The sequence below is a fragment of the Homalodisca vitripennis genome, chromosome 1, assembly GCF_021130785.1.
Source record: "Homalodisca vitripennis isolate AUS2020 chromosome 1, UT_GWSS_2.1, whole genome shotgun sequence".
In the NCBI taxonomy this organism is placed as follows: domain Eukaryota; kingdom Metazoa; phylum Arthropoda; class Insecta; order Hemiptera; family Cicadellidae; genus Homalodisca; species Homalodisca vitripennis.
In genome coordinates, this window is record NC_060207.1 from 182,235,647 (window position 1) to 182,241,771 (window position 6,125).

Below are 6,125 nucleotides of genomic sequence, written 5' to 3' on the forward strand. Positions count from 1 at the left end.
GGGGCTGTTGTCTGGTGGCCAGAAATGGAGGCCAAGATGGTGGTAGCTGGTCTGGCTAGCATCCATAGGTTGGCTTGCCTTGCTATCACTGGAGCTTTTCCAAGTGTGTCGGCACATCACTAGACTGTTGCCTCAACCTCGCCCCCCTGGACATTGTCATTCGGACTACTGTCTTCAGCAGGCGGGACTTTGATCGGCCTCGGGCTGCAGCAGTGGGCCCTGCAAAATTAGCATCCTGATTGAGGGAAATGCTTTGCATATGATCTCTGATCAGATGCGACAAAGATTTTCTTTCAACAAACCCTTCAGGATTATTATATCTTCTAATAAGGCTTGGTCAAAGGGAAAGAAACCTCTTCCACTAGCGAAGCTTCAATGGTTTACAGATACTAAAACAAAAAGTGGCACAGGTGCCTGAATTGTGGGGCTAGAGCTGGTCGTCCTTATGGATCCCACAGTCTTTGAGGCAGAAGTCACAGCCATTATGGAGTGTGCTCGTGAGAATCAGTCTGCTGTATAGGAGGAAGACGATTAGCATTTTCACATATAGCCAGGCAGTATTGAAGGTATTGGACTGTGTGTGTTGTTATCAAGTCGTTTCTTCTCTTACCAGAATTAAAAATGTGACTGTTTGTTGGGTTTCTGGTCATGAGGGGATCTATGGGAATGAAAGAGCTGATGCCCTGGCCAACTTAGGCTCAGCGTGCAATATGATGAGACCTCAACTGTTCTATGGCATTTATAGGTGTGAATCCTTTAGGACTGCCTTGAAATGGGTTCACACTGAACATGAGAGAAGGTGGAGGTTGCATCCGGGCATGAGAATAAGCAGAATGGTTCTACAGTCACCTTCCTCGAGGTTGGCGTCTAACCTTTTCTCACTAAGTAGACCGGTGTATCCTTTGGGAGAATCCGCTCTGTAGAATGTGTGATAAGCAGGAGGAAACTGCTGAGCATGTGTTCTTTGACTGTCCTGTAATAGCAAGGAAGCAGTACGCCATCTTTGGTAGTTTGGACATGGGTGGCAAATTTCTCCAGGAGGACCTGCTTGCTTGTTTTTGGCGGTTTGTAGAACTGGTCGTTCTCATGGTGTGCTCCAGGGGTTCGCACAAGGTCCTTGAGGCTTAAGTGCATAACAATAGGCCACCTCATAGAACAAGAAGAAGCACGTGGTGTCCAAGTAGTTTGAGTAATTTCCACAACATTGTATCACTAACTGAACAGTTATCTGCTAGACATTTCTAACATAATAGAACGACAACCAAGTAACACAATTAAACAGCTGATACAACAAAAATAAAAAAAGTTGATAATATGAAAAAGAAGTATACTCAATCGTGGTGGTTGTTCAAAAACTACAGTTGCACGGAATATCTCGGGCGTGGCTGTTGTTCTCAAAACGAGTTGCACAATGTATCTTGAGTTTTGCGGCAAAGGATTAAAAAGTTATGAAAATCTTGCCACATTAATTAAGTGATCACCTTACAGATAAAAGTGTGAAGTCTGTCTGGGTAGTAAAAAGAAAAACACTAGACTTTATTTCTATATTTACGTTAAGGTTTTATTTAATTATACATGTTTTGGATCTAATGTTTTTGTTGTAGTGAAGGCAGAAACGCTAAGGCATTTGTAGCAACGAGGTCCATTATCTGCAAACATATTAACAAAATCTGTATTTCACTGTTTTCAACTACTTCCTTGTGTAACAATTCTTATACAAACCCCTTTAGTTGCAAGAATGCTTTAAATATAAAGCATTTTTGATAATGCTCTTTTATACATTGCAATTGTAACACTTTCAATCAATTCATAACACTACAAGAGGCAAACATTTGCACTTAGTTTTGTAGTGTCAACATGAATACAATTTTCAAAATTAGATGGCATACTTTATATAAACGCAAACTTTATAATGCTTAGTTACACCTACCATAAAGAATAAGTTGTAATCATACAACGCAGATCCTGCAGAGAGAGTTAGCTCAGTTTCATCAATTTCCTTCAAGAGCTGACGAATCTTAAACAAAAAAATTTGGTATTATATATTTTATTATTTACTGTTTCATCAAGCAAATATATTGCTTTACACAAGTCTTAAAAGTCTGAGGTTAACTGACCTGTGGAAAAACACTTATTCTAAATCATAGGGTATATTTTGTATCACTGTTTTGAGTTTATTTTACAGCGATAAGCTTCATAGTAGTAAGATAGGTGTTTTGCTGGTGTAAATAATTGTTTCAAACTATTTACTAAACATTGTTGTAATAAATAAATGTTATAAGTAGTAAAGGCTAAAAGTTAAAACTAAATATTGAAGACCTTAACAAGTAAATATTATAGGCTTTTATTGAATTGAACATTATTACAAAACAATTTTATCACATATTTTTGTGAACTACTACTTAAAAATGGAAACAATATATTATTGAGCATGTTAAACAATATATTGAGCATGTTTGTTTACTAATCTGTATTTGCGTGCTTGTAATAGTATTAACAATATTGTAAGCTATGTCTTCAACATATTGTAAAAATACAGTTCTAATGTATTATTGAAAAAATTGTTTTTTAAGTTAATTTTAATCAATCTTTAACTTTCATACACAGTTATTCCAAAATTTAGGCAAAAACATCCGCCGGACTTTAATATTTATTTTTGAATTGTTCAATTTCAAAGTACAAGATATTATTACAAGTCAACTGTGTAACATGTAGTTGTACCGTACACGTACTACAGTAAATACAAATAATACTAAAAAACCAAAATTTACATACAGTAGACTTGTAAACTAATATACACACTCCATAAACTAATATAAAAATCACCTGGTTCTTAAAAAAACATTTAAAATTTGATACTCGACAAAAACTTAATTTACTTATTAATTGATATATCACATTGTGTGATTCCTTTAATGCTACAAACTAAAAACTTAACAGTAAGATACTTGTAGGTATTCACCACTTTGGTAAATTAACAATACCTACTGGTGTTTAGAATTAAACGTTTCAAAAGGTAGTTAATATATAACATTATAATATATAACACAACATATATAATATAACATTAGACACTCAAGATAATGACTTTAGAAGCTCCATAATGCGTTATTGTACTCTGCTCTATGGCTTAGTTTGTGGTTAACCTTCAAACTTGGGTACCTATCTAAAACTTTTAGTGAAGGAAACAGGATTTTTTCCGGGACATTTGCCATCGTTCATGTGAAACAATAAATCAGTAACACTACGTTTCAAGATCTGCAATCTGATCTCTTCTTCAGGTAAAAGAACTAACCTAATACATAATATTACAAACTGGTTAAACTGGCGGTTTATTTCCGCCATCTTGTTTTAGTCTGCCGTCACGATTACCATTGGCTAGCCCCTTTGGTCAGTTGTAGGTGGTTAGTAGACAAATCAAAATCAAAAATCAAAATCCTTTATTGCTCAAAATAACATTTTCATGCATTAGCAACGTCATTAAAGTATACACACAGGGCTAGCTTAAACTAACTTATACAGTGTTACATGTTATGCTAAGTATACATCAAAGAAAAAAAAAACAAAACTATATTTAGTCTACTATTTACAATTTATGCAAAAAAATCCTGGACACTGTTAAAAGGAACCGTCGATGAGGAACTGTTTTAAGTTATTTTTGAACAAGGTTAAAGAACAATCCACCTTTAAAGCATCTCTGGAAGTGAGTTGAAAAGTTTAATGCAGTTGTAAGTTACGTGTTTTTGAAAAAAAGAAGTAGAATGTTGTTGGAACTGGAAATGTTAAGCCGGGTTCTAAGTGGAATAATCTGAATTGGTGTTAGCTAGTGTCATAAAGTATTCATTCTTTAAAAAAAAAACTAAAGATTCATAAATAAATATGCTTGGGAAAGTAAGAATGTTGTTTGTTTTTAAATACATTTCTACAAGATTGATGCCTACTTAGCCCAAAAATAATCCGCAAAGCTTGCTTCTGCAATTTAAAAATGAAATTGGTTCTGCAGTTTCCTTCCCCAAATGGGAACTGCGTAAACAAGATGAGAAATAAAAGCAGCCATAGTTACAAAGTTAGTAGTAGTTGTGAATTAGCGAAAGAAGCCAATTTTTCTCAGTGCAAACAAACACGAACTTAGTTTTTTTACTATTTTATTGATATGCAATTCAAATGTCAGGTTGCAGTCAAGTTGAAGACCTAAAAAGCTCACTGAGTCCACACATGATACCATGCACTCCCCTAGCATTACCTGTAAGTTGTCCACAAAAAACTACGTCTAAGTGTGAAATTCAGAATATGGGTCTTGTCTGTGTTCACAATCATGCCATTTGAGGTAAACCATTGAAGAAGAGCATTGGATTCAACAAAACCATTGATCTCTAAATCCACTTGATTGTGAGCTGTGACCAAAAGAGATGTATCATCGGCAAAAAATACAAAGATCTGACTTTTTGGTGCAATGTCTAATATCGTTAATAAATACCAAGAAGAGAAGAGGACCTAACACGGACCCTTGGGGGGACTCCCCTTTTAATGACCAGATCATTAGAACACTTTCTTCTTAAAATACCCTGGCTGTCCACAAAAACTGATTTCAACTCGCTGAGATCGACCGCAAAGATACGATGCTATCCAATCATGAGCTTCACCTTCTGACGCCCAGCCTCTGTAGTTTACTTAACAGTAACGAATGGTCAACTAAATCAAACGCTTTGCTTAAATCGACGAAAAGGCCCATAGCACACATTTTTTTATCCAGAGCAGTAACTACTTTGTCAATAAAACAGAACATTGCGTCAAGAGTACCTTTTTGTTTTTGAAACCCAAACTGATTACGGAACAAAATATTGTGCTTGTCAAAGTGTGATAAAAGTCTAATTGAAAAAATTTTTTCAAACACCTTTGAAAATGTGGAGAGAATTGAGATCGGCCTATAGTTGTTACACTGCTCATTGCTAGCCTTTTTATAAAGAGGCTTTACAATCGCAACTTTTAGAAGTGAAGGAAATGAACCAGACAATAAAGAAAAATTTATCAAATGAAACTAGTGGCTTTGTAAGTAAATCTATACATTGCTTCAGAAGTTTGGAACGATACTTCGTCAAAACCTACAGAACTACTTGGCTTTAAGGATAGAACAACATTCTTTAACTCAGTCTCATCAGTAGGGAACAGAAACAGCGAAGAACTCACTGAAAGTTTGTTAGACAAAAAGATCCTGAGCCATGCTGGTCTTAGCATTTAACTTCTCCCCCAGGCTTACAAAATAGTCATTAAAGACATTTGCCTTAACAAAAGGTTCATCCACAGGAGTTCCAGTTGAATCCAAGATTCTTCCAATTAATGAAGACGTATTGTGACCTGTATTCCGTAGTTTCTGTTTTTAATGATTAGTGTTTTGTATAGTTTTTATTAAGTGCATGTTTATAGAGTTAGTGAAGTTGACAAAAAACATGTAGGTTGTGTTTCCTGACTTAGGCGTGCCACAACGCTTTTGGTAAGATTTGTTTATTTTTAACAGATTGCAGATCTCGAAACGTAGTGTTACTGATTTATTGTTTCACTGAACGATGGCAAATGTCCGGAAAAAAATCATGTTTCCTTCACAATCCTTCCATCGTCAAAAATAACCTTCAAACAAAGAATAAACTTTTAGGTCCGAGAATGGCCTTTGTGATGTGCTTGACAATTTCTCTACAGTGCGGCATCTAAAATATGCCAACTGTTTCAGTACTAGTCTAGCATCTACTTTACTGTATTATTTGGCATTCTTTTTGTACAACTCACATCTCCCAATGTACTGCAAGGCACTTTTGTATTCCTGTTATGTAATTATGCATGTGGAATTTTATCTCAGCTGCCAAGCCTTTAGAGACTGCGATCTTTTCATACAATTATTTGTTACTAAGCCAAAGTGGAATAGATCAAAATTTAACCCATACCAAAGACATACTACACTAAGATGTCCGGACATTCTAGTCAAATTATAGCCCCTCGGTACCCTGTTGTAATATTTCAGAAAATATCTGTGGAACTTTCCAGAGCAATTGGATCCATAAATATTCCAAAATAGCCAAAAGGCTGACCTAAATCCTTACACACCCGACTTTTTACCTTGCCTGGAGGTAACT